This window comes from Arachis hypogaea, chromosome 16, assembly GCF_003086295.3.
Source record: "Arachis hypogaea cultivar Tifrunner chromosome 16, arahy.Tifrunner.gnm2.J5K5, whole genome shotgun sequence".
Taxonomy (NCBI): Eukaryota; Viridiplantae; Streptophyta; class Magnoliopsida; order Fabales; family Fabaceae; genus Arachis; species Arachis hypogaea.
Genome location: NC_092051.1, coordinates 116,374,892 through 116,389,797, shown reverse-complemented (window position 1 = coordinate 116,389,797; position 14,906 = coordinate 116,374,892). Strand labels below are relative to the sequence as shown.

Here is a 14,906-nt window from a genome sequence, read left to right as displayed (position 1 = left end):
ATTAGGCGTGCAAAACGCCTTCTGCTGCCAATCCTGGCGTTAAACGCCAGGCTGCTGCCCATTTCTGGCGTTAAACACCAGCTTCTTGCCCTTTTCTGGCATTAAACGCCAGTCTGGTGCCCATTTCTGGCGTTAAACGCCCAGAATGGTGCCAGACTGTCGTTTAACCCCCATTCTGCTGCCCTTACTGACGTTTAAATGCCAGTAAGCTCCTCCTCCAGGGTGTGCTGTTTTTAATACTGTTTTTCATTCTGTTTTTGCTTTTTCAGTTATTTTTGTGACTTCAGATGATCATCAACCTACATAAAATGACAATAGAGAATAAATAGATATAATTAAATAAAATTGGCTTGCCTCCCAACAAGCGCTTTTTTAATGTCAATAGCTTGACAGTGAGCTCTCATGGAGCCTCACAGATAATCAGAGCAGGGTTGGGGCCTCTCAACACTAAACTTAGAGTTTGGTTGTGGCCTCCCAACACCAAACTTAGAGTTTGAATGTGGGGGTTTTGTTTGACTCTGTATTGAGAGAAGCTTTTCATGCTTCCTCTCCATGGTTACAGAAGGAGATACTTGAGCCTTAAACACAAGGTAGTCCCCATTCAATTGAAGGATCAATTCTCCTCTGTTAACATCAATCACAGCTTTTGCTGTGGCTAGGAAGGGTCTTCCAAGGTACTTAGCAACTTGCTCTTCAGTGACATCTTCATCCTTTTCAGAGGAGGAATATTCATCAGAGCTCATGAATGGTAACAGAAAGTTCAAAGGAATCTCTATGGTTTCTGTATGAGCATCAGATTCCTTTGGTTCCTCAAAGGAGAACTCCTTACTGGTCAGTGGACATTCCCTGAGGTCTTCCTCACTGGGAATCACTGTCTTTTCACTCTCTCCAGGTTCGGCCACACCAAGTAAGGTTATGGCCTTGCACTCTCTTTTGGGATTCTCTTCTGTATTGCTTAGGAGAGTGCTAGGAGGAGTTTCAGTAATCTTCTTACTCAGCTGACCCATCTGTGCCTCCAAATTTCTAATGGAGGACCTTGTTTCATTCATGAAGCTTAGTGTAGTCTTAGATAGATCAGAGACTATGGTTGCCAGGCCAGAATGGCTCTGTTCAGAATTCTCTGTCTATTGCTGAGAAGATGATAGAAAAGGCTTGCTATTGCTAAACCCATTTCTTCCACCATTATTGTTGAAGCCTTGTTAAGGCTTCTGTTGGTCCTTTCATGAGAGATTAGGATGATTTATCTATGAAGGATTATAGGTGTTTTCATATGGTTCTCCCATGTAATTCACCTCTGCCATTGCAGGATTCTCATGATCATAAGCTTCTTCTTCAGAAGATGCTTCTTTAGTACTGTTGGATGCAGCTTGCAATCCATTCAGACTCTGAGAAATCATATCAACTTGCTGAGTCAATATTTTGTTCTGAGCCAATATGGCATTCAGAGTATCAATTTCAAGAACTCCCTTCTTCTGAGGCATCCCATTGTTCATAGGATTCCTCTCAGAGGTGTACATGAACTGGTTATTTGCAACCATTTCAATGAGTTCCTGAGCTTCTGCAGGCGTCTTCTTCAGATGAAGAGATCCTCCAGCAGAGCTGTCCAATGACATCTTGGACAGTTCAGACAGACCATCATAGAAGATACCTATGATGCTCCATTCTGAAAGCATATCAGAAGGACACCTTCTAATCAATTGCTTGTATCTTTCCCAAGCTTCATAGAGGGATTCACCTTTCTTCTGTCTGAAGGTTTGGACTACCACTCTAAGCTTGCTCAATTTTTGATGTGGAAAGAACTTTGCCAAGAAGGCATTGACTAGCTTTTTCCAAGAGTTTAGGCTTTCTTTAGGTTGTGAATCCAACCATGTTCTAGCTCTGTCTCTTACAGCAAAGGGAAAGAGCATAAGCTTGTAGACCTCGGGATCAACCCCATTGGTCTTGACAGTGTCACAGATTTGCAAGAATTCAGCTAAGAACTGATGAGGATCTTCCAATGGAAGTCCATGAAACTTGCAATTCTGTTGCATCAGAGAAACTAATTGAGGCTTAAGTTCAAAGTTGTTTGCTCCAATGGCAGGGATTGAGATGCTTCTCCCATAGAAGTCGGGAGTAGGTGCAGTAAAGTCACCAAGCACCTTCCTTGCATTATTGGCATTGTTGTTGTTTTCGGCTGCCATGGCTTCTTCTTGTTTAAAAAGTTCTGTTAGGTCCTCTACAGAGGGTTGTACTTTAGCTTCTCTGAGCTTTCTCTTCAAGGTCCTTTCAGGTTCAGGATCAGCTTCAACAAGAATGCCCTTGTCCTTGTTCTTACTCATATGAAAGAGAAGAGAACAAGAAAGAATGGAATCCTCTATGTCACAGTATTCCTTTATGTGAGTAGAAAAAGAGGAGAATAGAAGAAGGAGAAGAGAAAAATTCAAAAATTAATTAAAATAAAATAAAAAATATTTTTGTTTTTATTTTAAATATTAATTAGAATTCAAAAATTAAAAAGAAAAATAAAATTAAGGAAAAACTACCAAAAGTACCCATGAAGTTTACGAACGCTGACAAAAGTACCCATAAACTAAGGAAATTAACGCTGTACCCATGAAAGATGGGTTCCGTATGACAAAAGTATCCAAATCTTAATTTTTTGTTGATTTTTTAATAAAATTCCTAAACTACCCTACACTCAACCTCAACTCACTTTTTCAACCTTTCATAACTCAATTTGCACCAACTCTTGCCATGAAGTCCAAAACTACTCCTACAACAAACCAGACCGAAATCAATGGTAGTGGTGGTAGAGGATCGGACCTCAACCAATTCACTCATAAGTTTATAATCCATACCCAAACCAAATTAATCAAACACCAAAAAATACTCAAAATATAAAAATTTTCAAATCCATTCATCCAATTTCAATTCACTTTAGCAAAACTAGAAATAGAAAAAGCCATCAACCATAAAAATCAACAAATTCATTCATTAAATTTGAAATTTATTTCAGCAAAAATCAGAAGTAGAAGTAGCCATCAACTGGATCTTCTGTAAATCAATCTCAGCCTTCATAAAAAATAGAAGCAGATTTTTAAAAAAATATAACAGTATCATTTTAGTAGTAACTAAATCAATTTCTGAAAAGAAGAAAAATAAAATAAAAATATTTAAAAAAAAAAGAAATACCTTTTTCTTCGCCGGCCGACTGTAACATCGTCAATGGCAGAACCTCTATCCACAGTGCCGCCTCCCTTTCTTCTCTGATTTCTCTTACCGAACCCGCTTTCTGCATGCAATAGTACTACGACCCCTCTCTCTTCTCAGGTGTGCGAAGATGGTGTTCTCCTCGGCTGGGTCAGACACGCCACGACGACGTTCTCCTCGGCTGCAACAGGCGTGCCACGGTAGCATTCTCTTCACGTTGGGTTACAGGTGTGCGATGAAGGTGTTATAGTCAATTTAATAGTGAGAGGGGAAGAGATTAGCGGTAATGGAATAGGTGGGTGGCGGACGGCAATGAGGAGGTAGGAGGAGAGTTTTTGTGACTCTGTGAAGATTTTTGAGGGATAAGTGAGGAGAGAGGAAGAAGAGAAGAGAGGGAGTGACGGTAGAATGGGGTTAGGATGGGATAGTTTAAGAATTTTATTAAAAAATTAACAAAAAATTAGGATTGGATACTTTTGTCATACGGAACCCATCTTTCATGGGTACAACGTTAATTTCCTTAGTTTATGGGTACTTTTGTCAGCGTTCGTAAACTTCATGGGTACTTGTGGTAGTTTTTCCTAAAATTAAATTAAAATTTAAAATAATTAGTGAATTAAAAAGCATTTTGAAAAAGGGGGAAGGAGTTTTCGAAAATTAGAGAGAGAAAATTAGTTAGGTGATTTTGAAAAAGATTTGATTGAAATAGAAAATTTTTAAAATCAAACAGAAAGTCAGGTAGTTAATTGAAAAAAAGATTTGAAAATCAAATTTGAAAAGATAGGAAGTTTAGAAAAGATTTTGAAAATTGATTTTTGAAAAAGATATGATTGAAATGATTGAAATTATTTTGAAAAAGATTTGAAAAGGAAATTAAAAAGATTTGATTTTTGAAAAAGATTTTGAAATTAGCAATCAAAAAGATATGATTGAAAATTATTTTGAAAAAGATATGATTGAGAAGATATGATTACAATTTATTTGAAAAAAAAAATATGATTGAAAAGATATGATTGAAGAAGAAATTAAAAAGATTTGATTTTGAAAATTAAAGTTGATTACTTGACTAATAAGAAACTAAAAGATATGATTTTAAAATTTAAAGATTGAATCTTTCTTAATAGGCAAGTAAAACTTGAAATTTTTTTTTGAATCAAAACATTAAATGCTAGTAGTAATTTCGAAAATTATGAAGCAAAATAAGGTAAAGATTTTGAAAATCAATTTTTAAAATTTTCGAAAAGCATTAAAGGAAAAATGAAAAAGATTTTGAAAAATTTTAAGCAAGAATTCGAAAATATAAAAAGAAAATTGACAAAGATTTGATTTTGAAAAAGATTTGAAAAGATAGGATTTTTAAATTGAAAATTTGACTTGACTCATAAGAAACAACTAAATTTTGAAAATTTTTTTAAAAAGTCAACTCAAATATTCGAAATTTATGAGTAAAATAAAGGAAATATATTTTTTATTTTTGAATTTTTAATGATGAGAGAAAAACACAAAAATGACACAAGACATAAAAATTATGAATCAAAACAAAAAAAAATGCATGCAAGAACACCTTGAGTGTTAAGATGAACACCAAGAACACTTTGAAGATCAAGATGAACATCAAGAACTTATTTTTGAAAATTTTTAAGAAAAGAAAAACATGCAAGACACCAAACTTTGAAGTTTTCAATATTTAGACACTAATGATTCTAAAATGCATATGAAAAACAAGAAAAGACACAAAACATAAAAATGCAAAAATCAAATAAGGAAAATCATTAAGAATAACTTGAAGATCATGAAGAACACCATGCATGAATTTTTCGAAAATTTTTAACAAAAATAAAAGAATGCAATTGACACCAAACTTAAAAATTGACACTAAACTCAAACAAGAAACATAAAAATTTTGGTTTTTATGATTTTGTTAATTTTTTTGGTTTTTTCAAAAATTATTTTGGGAAAAACGAAAAAGAAGAAATTTTTTTGTATTTTTTTCGAAAATAAGAAATAAAAAGCTTAAAAATAAAATAAAATTACCTAATCTGAGTAACAAGATGAACCGTCAGTTGTCCAAACTCGAACAATCCCCGGCAACGGCGCCAAAAACTTAGTGCACGAAATTGTGATCATCAACAATGGCACCAAAGACTTGGAGCTCTCAAACGTGAATCACACTTTGTCACAATTTCGCACAACTAACCAGTAAGTGCACTGGGTCGTCCAAGTAATACCTTACAGGAGTAAGGGTCGATCCCACGGAGACTGTCGGCTTGAAGCAAGCTATGGTCATCTTGTAAATCTCAGTCAGACAGATTCAAATGGTTATGGAGAATTGATAATTAAATGATAAACATAAAATAAAGATAGAGATACTTATGTAATTCATTGGTAGGAATTTCAGATAAGCGTATGGAGATGCTTTGTTCCTTCTGAACCTCTACTTTCCTATTGCCTTCATCCAATCATTCATACTCCTTTCCGTGGCAAGCTTTATGTTGGGCATCACCGTTGTCAATGGCTACTTGCCATCCTCTCAGTGAAAATGTTCCAAATGCGCTGTCACCGCACGGCTAGTCATCTGTCGGTTCTCGATCATGTTGGAATAGGATCCATTGATCTTTTTGCGTCTGTCACACGCCCAACAATCGCGAGTTTGGAGCTCGTCACAGTCATCCCTTCCCAGATCCTATTCGGAATACCACAGACAAGGTTTAGACTTTTCGGATCTCAGGAATGACCGCCAATAATTCTAGCCTATACCACGAAGGTTCCAATCTTAGATTAGAAACCCAAGAGATACGCATTCAAGCCATTGCTAGTGGAACAGATGTGGTTGTTAGGCACATGTTCATAGGTGAGAATGATGATGAGTGTCACAGATCATCACATTCATCAAGTTGAAGAACAAATGAATATCTTAGAGAAGAAGCAGGCGTGAATTGAATAGAAGAACAATAGTAATTGTATTAATTCATGAAGAACAGCAGAGCTCCACACCTTAATCTATGGTGTGTAGAAACTCCACCGTTGAAAATACATAAGTACAAAGTCTAGGGATGGCCGTGAGGCCAGCCCCCAAACGTGAAAAGGTCTATGAAAGTATGATCAAAGTATCTCTAAAATTCTGTAAATACAATAGCAAAAGGTCCTATTTATAGAAAACTAGTAGCCTAGGGTTACAGAAATAGGTAATTAATGCAGAAATCTTCTTCTGGGCCCACTTGGTATGTGTTTGGGATGAGCATTGAAGCTTCCATGTGTAGAGACTTTTCTTGGAGTTAAACGCCACCTTTTGTGCCAGTTTGGGCGTTTAACTCCAGCTTTTATGCCAGTTTCGGCGTTTTAACGCCAGAATTTCTATGCTGACTTGGAATGCCATTTGGGCCATCGAATCTTGGGAAAAGTATGGACTATTATATATTGCTAGAAAGCCCAGGATATCTACTTTCCAACGCAATTGAGAGTGTGCCAATTGGGCTTCTGTATCTCCAGAAAATCCACTTCGAGTGCAGGGAGGTCAGAATCCAACAGCATCTGCAGTCCTTTTTCAGCCTCTGAATCAGATTTTTGCTCAGGTCCCTCAATTTCAGCCAGAAAATACCTGAAATGACAGAAAAATACACAAACTCATAGTAAAGTCCAGAAATGTGATTTTTATTTAAAAACTAATAAAAACTAACTAAAATATACTAAAAACATACTAAAAACAATGCCAAAAAGCGTATAAATTATCCGCTCATCACATGGCATTTTGGCCAGTTTCACTGACCTTTTTCTTTACTTTTTTAGGATAGTTTCATGCATTTTCTTAGTAAATAAGTAAGTTTTGGGTGAATATACACTTACATCTTGACTCAAGCAAACATTGTGAACTTTACATGATTTCATGAGAATTATGCATGAATTGAATGATAATATGGATGATGCATGATCTCATGACTTGAAACAAAGCTTTGATGCACCTTGTTTGTTTGATTTCAGGACAAAGGAAGCAAAGAAGAGCCACGTTAGCTTCACTAACGTGACCACTAATGTGGAAAGGGAGCAAGCTTGCAATGTTAGTGGTAAAGTTACCACCAATAACGCCCTCGAATGCCATCATAACCCACGTTAGTTGCCACGTTAGTTACACTAACGTGGGAACAACGTGAAAGAAAGGGGGAGCTCTAACGTTAGTGGTAAAAGTGAACACCACCAGCGTTCCAAAATGCCACACTAAGCCACGTTAAGAGCCACGTTAATCCAATTAACGTGGAGTGAAGAGGAAGTCGCAAGCGTTAGTGACAATCACCTTTGTCACTAACGCTAGACCAAGCCTAAATTGCCTATGTTAGTGGTCACGTTAAGACCACTAACATGAAGGGTAACGTGGAGCAATGAATGATAGGCCAACGTTAGTAACACTCACCTTTGTCACTAATGTTGGAGATGGCATATACACCCACGTTAGTGGTCACGTTAATGCCATTAACGTGAAGCACTAACGTGGAAGGAAGGGGAGTTTTAAAGCGTTAGTGACAAAGGTAAGTGTCACTAACTCTCTCGAGCCTTGGCATGCCCACGTTAAAGGCCACGTTAGCTACACTAACGTGGACCATTAACGTGGAAGAAAAGGACAAAGAGCAACGTTATTGGTAAAGGTGTGCGAAAGGCTAAGAGGCTACGCTAGTGGCTACGTTAGTATTACTAACGTTGAAGTTAACGTGGATCAATTGGTTGGAAACGTTAGTAAAAAAATTCATCGTCACTAACACTTTCGACCCCAATTTTACACTTAACGTTAACACCACTAACGTCCTAACTAACCTCCCATCATGCCTAACTCACACTTTCTTTGCAAGCAAAGCTGAGCCCACTAAAGACTGTAACTGCTTCAACTAAAGATCAAGGGTCCATATCCAAGACTTGAAGAGCTAACTAGAAGATCTGAAGAGTAGTATATATAGGGATAGTTTTGAATTAAAAAGGGATCGGGAACTTGAGAACTACACTCTGTATAATTTACTTTCTCTGCAACTTCTAGTTTGATATTGAGAATGCACTTTTCATTTTTGATTTCCATTTCTAGAGCTATGAATAACTAAACCCCTTTTCATTGGGTTAGGGAGCTCTGTTGTAATTTGATGGATCAATAATAGTTTTCATTATTCTTCCTCTTTCTTTTCTCTTGATTTTACTAGAAAGCTTTCGTTCTTCATCCAATTGGTTAGCTATCTTGGAAGAGGAATGAGGAGATCATGCTAGAAATGCTTTCTCATGCTGGACCAAATTGGGGTTTGGATGGATATAGTGACATATAATCCTACCAACACTTTGATTTGGAAATGCATGTGGTATAATCAGTGACCAAACTTCATCTCTTCTCATGAGCAATTAAATCAAGGAATTGGGCAATTGTTCAAGCTTAGAGAGATTGGGTTGCCAAGGAATTGGAATCCAATCAATTAAGATTGCCAAGGAGATCAATGAATGCATTGATTGAGGAAGAGATGAGAATGAACTTGATCCAGAGAATGCAACATCTCCTATGCCCAATGAATTCCCCATTTCTAATCTTACCCATTCTCTTTATTTTCTGCCATTTACTTTTCTGCTCATCACCCTAAATTCCCATTTAAGATTCTGCAATTTACTTTATGCCATTTACATTCTACCATTTACTTCCAGCATTTACATTTTCTATTATTTACTTTCCCGCCATTTAATTTTCTGCAATTCCTCAACTCAATTTCTGCTTAGCTCAACTAGAACATTCCTCTAATTAAAGTTGCTTGACCAATCAATCCCCGTGGGATTCGACCTCACTCTATTGTGAGTTTTTACTTGATGACAATTCAGTATACTTGCCGAGGGAAATTTGTAGCGATACAAGTTTTCGTGCATCAAGTTTATGGCGCCGTTACCGGGGATTGATTTTGTATCGACAATGATTAAGTTGGAGGATAACTAGATTGAGAAATTTTTTTTTGTTTTGTTTAATTCCATTTGAGTGATTTACTTTCAGTTTTAGTTATTTTCTTTCCTTTATCCCTTACCCGTTTGTTGTGTTTTCGTCATTGTTTATAATTCAGTTCACTAACCCACTAACTGTTTGATATATTGCATCACTCACACTAACAGCTATTCTAACAAGAGTAATTTCTTCATTCATCTCCTTTCTTGCTTTTTGCTTTGTTGGTTGTATGACAGGTAGAAGAAGCAGGGTCTCAACATCCTTTGATTCTGAACCTAAGAGGACCCTCCTTAGACTAAGGAGGGAAGCAAGAGGGAAGAGAGTCGTTGGTGCTGAGGAAGAGGAAGAGCATTTTGAAATAGACATGGAGGAGAATATGGAGAACCATCATAAAGAAGAAGCTCACAACCATGCCAGAGAAGGTTGATAAACCACTATTTTATGGTTTATAATGTGTTTAATTGTGTGGTTTTATCATGATCTTTACCCACTTATTCATATGATTAGCATGCATTTATACTTCCTTCCTAAAATTACTACATGGTTGAAAACTTGCTTCCTAAGAGACTTTTAATTATGTATTTTAATTATCCTTTATTCCATTCGATGCCGTGATCTGTGTGTTAAATGTTTCAGGCTTTATAGGGCATGAATGAGTTAGAGATTGGAAAAGGAGCTTGCAAAAATGGAAGGAACACAAGAAATTAAGGAGATGACCAGCGAGAAGTGATGCGGCCGCATGGCTCACGCGACCGCGTGGGTTGGAATAGCACAAGTGACGCGGAGGCGTGGACGACGCGCCCGCGTGGCAAAGCAAAACGCCGAATGACGCGTCTGCATGAATGACGCAATCGCGTGACGTGCGCGACCTGCATAATCTGTAGAATTCGCTGGGGGCGATTTTGGGTCCTGTTTTGACCCAGTTTTCGGCCCGAAAAAGCAGACTAGAGCCAGAGAACATGCAGGAACCAACAACAACATTCATTCTACACAATTTTAGTTTTTAGATCTAGTTTTACTCCTCCTCTAGGTTTTCTCTACACACATTCATAGTTCTTAGGATTTTTATTTTTATTGCTCTTTGCATTGGGATATTGAGAAGAGTTATTACCTCATCAAGACTTTGTCATTCTAGTTCGTTTTCTTTACTTGGCTTTACTCTTTCATGTCTTTTAATTTACTCAATTTTACTATTGGATTATTTTAGAATTTATTAATACAAGAATTACTTTTATTTTTAATTGATTCCTTTGAGTTTTATTTATCATGTCTTTCTTTAATTCTCTTTCCTATGTTATGAGTTCTACATTCACAATGAGCGAGTAGTTCCTTAACTTGATGGGAAGTTGATTGAAAGGAACCCTTAAGTTGGGATGCTTAAAAGAAAAATTGTAATTGGGTTTATTGTTGGAATGCTCTCTAGTCACTGACACTAATCCTTTTCAATCGAGCGGATTGGAACTTGTGAATAGAAACAACATTCCAACTTGTTTGACTTTCCCTTACCTAGTAAGGGATAACTAAACAGAACAACCTTCAATTATCAATTAATCTTAAGAGCACTGCAACAAGAATAGGGCTTCCAACTAGTCTACTCCCAGTCAAGGCTTTTATATAAATTGTTTAATTTCTCTAATTTAATTTCCTGTTTATTCAACTCAAACCATTTTGAAAACATCTGATTAATAAAATAGCACACCTTTCTGCAACTCGTTGGGAGACGACCTGGGATTCATACTCCCAGTATTTTAATTTTAATTCTTGTGACAACCTTCTAAATTGATAAGCGAAATTCTGGTTGGTTGAGAACTATACTTGCAACGAATATCTTATAACAATTCTTGACTCGCCAATTTCCGCCACGTCAATTTTTGGTGCCGTTGCCGAGGAGTTGCAATAGAGTGCTAAAGTTATTAATTGGAATTTATTTATTTGCATTTTATTTTATCTTGCTACTATGAGCTGCTTGTTTCTTTCGCTAGATGACGCGTTCACTTCCTGATCCAAGCTTGCCAGTATTCGATCCTGAGACTGAAAGAACTATTTCACGAATAAGGCAAGCTCGGCGTCGGTTAGTCTTCTCTGAGGGCAGATCTGAAACGTCATTTGAGGAAGAAACTAGCCCCCGTTCTACTGATTCGGTTGATTTACGTGTAGGTGACATGGCAGAACCTAGGAGAGTTACTATCCAGGAGGCTGGAGCCCCTGATTTTACAATGCAACCGTTTCAAGCGCATCACCCAGCGGTGGCTACAGACTTTGAAATAAAGACCGCACTGCTCAATTTGATGCCCAAGTTTCATGGCTTACCTGCTCAAGAGCCTATCAAGCACATGAGAGATTTTCAAGCAGCCTGTTCTACTGTCAGGCGTGATGGTGCAGATGAAACTTCAATTTTGTTGAAAGCTTTCCCATTTTCTCTTGAGGGAAAGGCAAGAGAGTGGTACTACACTCAACCCGCAGCAACTGTATCCAACTGGGATACACTTAGAAGAGAATTTTTGGAAAAGTTCTTTCCAGCTGAAGTTACTGATAAACTGAGGAAAGACATTTCCATGATTGTTCAGGATGAATCTGAGACTCTCTATGAATACTGGGAGCGCTTCAATAATCTTCTGGAAGCCTGCCCCCACCATATGATTGACAAGATAGTGTTACTCGGTTACGTCACACAGGGCATGAGGCCCCAAGATAAGACCACATTGGAAAGTGCTAGCAATGGGTCTATGAAAAAGTACAAGACCACTGATGAAGCATGGCAATTAATCAGCGACTTAGCTGAATCTACTCGGAATCACAGGCAGAAATAAGGCCGTTCAAAAGCCGTTGTAGAAGTATCCTCTAGCAGAGAGACTACTGCTCTAACTCAGAGTATCTGTGAAATGACCAACTTGCTGAAGCAGATGCAATTGAATCAACAACAAGTTCAGCAAGCTCAACCTTCTCCACCACAGTAGAGCCAACAGTTAGTCCCACAGAGAGTTTACGGCATCTGTGCTGATTATAGCCATTATACTGATGAATGTCCGCAGCTCCAACAGGAAGACAACACCGTGGCGGCCACTCATAACTTCTATGACTGCCCCAACCAAGGGTACAATCAAGGTGGCAATTACAGCCATGGATGGCAGGACAACTCTAACCAGAATTGGAGGGACAACAACAACAGAGGGAGCAGAGACAATCAGGGAAATCAGAGGTAGAATAACAACAATAACAGGCAGCAGAACCAGAACCAGCCTTACAGAGCACCTTACCTGAGGCAATCCCAAGGACCACAGAATACCCAACAGCAGACCTCTCAAATTACTTATCCTTCTTCATCTTCTAATGATGACTTATTACAATCTATTGATCGGAGACAACAGACCATGAAAAATAACCTTTATGCTACACTAAATGGTCTGAACTCTACTTTGCAAGCTCTTGTCTCACAGATTGGATCAATGAATAACTCCAATAACCAACCTTTGAGCTCCAGTGGAATTTTCTCTCAACCATTACCCAATCCAAAGGGTGGCATTAATGCCATCACCCTAAGGTCCGGAACCACACTGTAGGAGAGGAATCAGGAGGAGCCAAGCCCACCAGAACACGCCTCAGCTAAAGAAGTAGTGGAAATAGAAGATGTTGAAGAGGAAGAGGACATACAGGACATGGCTAAAATAGAAGAAGTTCAACCACAGGAGGAAGCACCACAGGGCGCAGACACTGTAGAAGACACCACTCCCATTCCATTTCCACAACTTGCAAGGAAGCCCAGGAAGCAGCTGGAACTTGACCCCAAAGTGGTAGAAATATTCAAAAAGGTTGAGGTAACTGTTCCTCTTTTTGATGTTATTTAACAGGCACCTAAATATACCAAGTTTCTAAAAGATTTATGTATACATAAAGACAAAATTAATGAATTAGAAACTATTCCTTTAGGTAGTTCCATATCTGCTTTAATGGGAGGTTTACCTGAAAAGTGTAGTGACCCAGGTCCATGTATGGTGAATTGTACTATTGGTGGTGTGGTAATTTCTGACTGCATGTGTGATTTAGGAGCATGTGTGAGTATAATACCTTTGTCTATATATGATATTTTGAGGCTCCCTCCCTTAAAAAGGTCAGCAGCTCGTTTTGTGTTAGCAGATAAAAGCATTATTACAGTGGCTGGAGTTGCTGAAGATGTATTAGTGGGCATTAAGGGGCTCACATTTCCCATTGATTTTTATATCCTGGAGATGCCCCAAAATGATTCAGAGAAGCCATCATCAATCCTACTCAGAAGACCATTCCTGAAGACCTCGAAGTTCAAATTAGATGCTTTTTCAGGAACATACTCTTTTGAAATAGATGGACGAGTAGTCATCTTCAATCTGAATGGAGTTATGAAGCATCCTCCGGAGGATCATTCTATCCTCCAGTGTGACATCATAGATAAAACCGTGGCTAAAGTTCACCAGGAGGAGTTTGAAGAGAAGTACATAGGACAAGGTCCAAGTGTGGGGATATTCTCAGAGGACAATGACAGTGCTTTACCATTGTTACCAGCTCCAGACAACCCAGAGCCTGACCATGATCAGAAGTTAGAATTAAAACCCCTTCCTCCACACCTCAAGTATGCTTACCTTGAAGACGAGCAGAAGTTCCCAGTTATCATTGCAAGGGAACTCACTTCTCAATAGGAAGAGCAGTTACTTAGTGTGCTGAGGAGGCACAAAAAGTCAATTGGTTGGAGTTTGGCAGACATAGTAGGCATCAACCCTCAAGTCTGTGAGCATAGGATATTTTTAGAAGAGGGAACAAGACCTGTCCTTCAACCCCAGAGAAGACTGAACCCCACTATCTTAGAGGTTGTCAAGAAGGAAGTGACCAGACTACTAGAGGCAGATATCATCTACCACATTTCAGACAGTGAATGGGTAAGCCTAGTACAAGTGGTGCCCAAGAAGTCTGGAGTCACTACAGTAAAGAATGAGCATGGAGATCTCATTGAAACCAGAGTTCAGAACGCCTAGAGGGTCTGTATTGACTACAGACGCCTCAACCAGGCCACTCGTAAGGATCACTATCCTCTTCCATTCATTGATCAAATGCTGGATCGCCTGTCAGGTAAATCACATTATTGTTTTTTAGATGGTTACACAGGTTATTTCCAGATTTATATAGCTCCTGAAGATCAGGAAAAGACTACTTTCACATGTCCTTTTGGGACTTATGCCTACAAGAGAATACCCTTTGGCTTATGCAATGCACCAGCTACCTTCCAAAGGTGCATGATGAGTCTTTTCTCTGATCTTATTGAGGACTGTATGGAAGTTTTTATGGATGATTTTAGTGTATATGGCGATTCCTTTAGCCTTTGCTTAGATGGATTATCTAGAGTATTAGATAGATGTGTCAGTACAAACCTTGTATTAAATTTTGAAAAATGTCACTTTATGGTAAAACAAGGTATTGTACTAGGACATGTTGTGTCTAATACTGGCATTTCTGTAGATCCAGTAAAGGTGGATGTTATTTCTAGTTTACCTTATCCCTCTTCTGTGAGGGAAGTCCGTTCGTTCCTTGGCCATGCAGGTTTTTATAGGAGATTCATTAAGGACTTCAGTAAGGTAGCACTTCCCTTATCCAGGCTACTACAGAAAGATATTGAGTTCGAGTTCAGTGAGGATTGCAAACAAGCGTTTGATAAGCTGAAGACCGCCTTGACTCAAGCTCCAATTGTGAGAGGACCAGACTGGAGCCAGCCATTCGAAATAATGTGCGACGCCTCCAACCA

General features: G+C 38.3%; 2 non-coding genes across 2 annotated transcripts; one reads left to right on the top strand and one right to left on the bottom strand.

The window, feature by feature from the left end:
* Positions 1 to 1,667: 1,667 nt before the first annotated feature.
* On the top strand, positions 1,668 to 1,775 carry LOC112761857 (small nucleolar RNA R71). The gene has a single exon (XR_003182229.1). It is a non-coding gene; the product is annotated as a small nucleolar RNA R71 (small nucleolar RNA).
* Positions 1,776 to 11,673: 9,898 nt separating this feature from the next.
* Positions 11,674 to 11,781, bottom strand: LOC112761692 (small nucleolar RNA R71). Its single transcript, XR_003182075.1, has one exon. It is a non-coding gene; the product is annotated as a small nucleolar RNA R71 (small nucleolar RNA).
* Between the last annotated feature and the right edge of the window lie 3,125 nt (positions 11,782 to 14,906).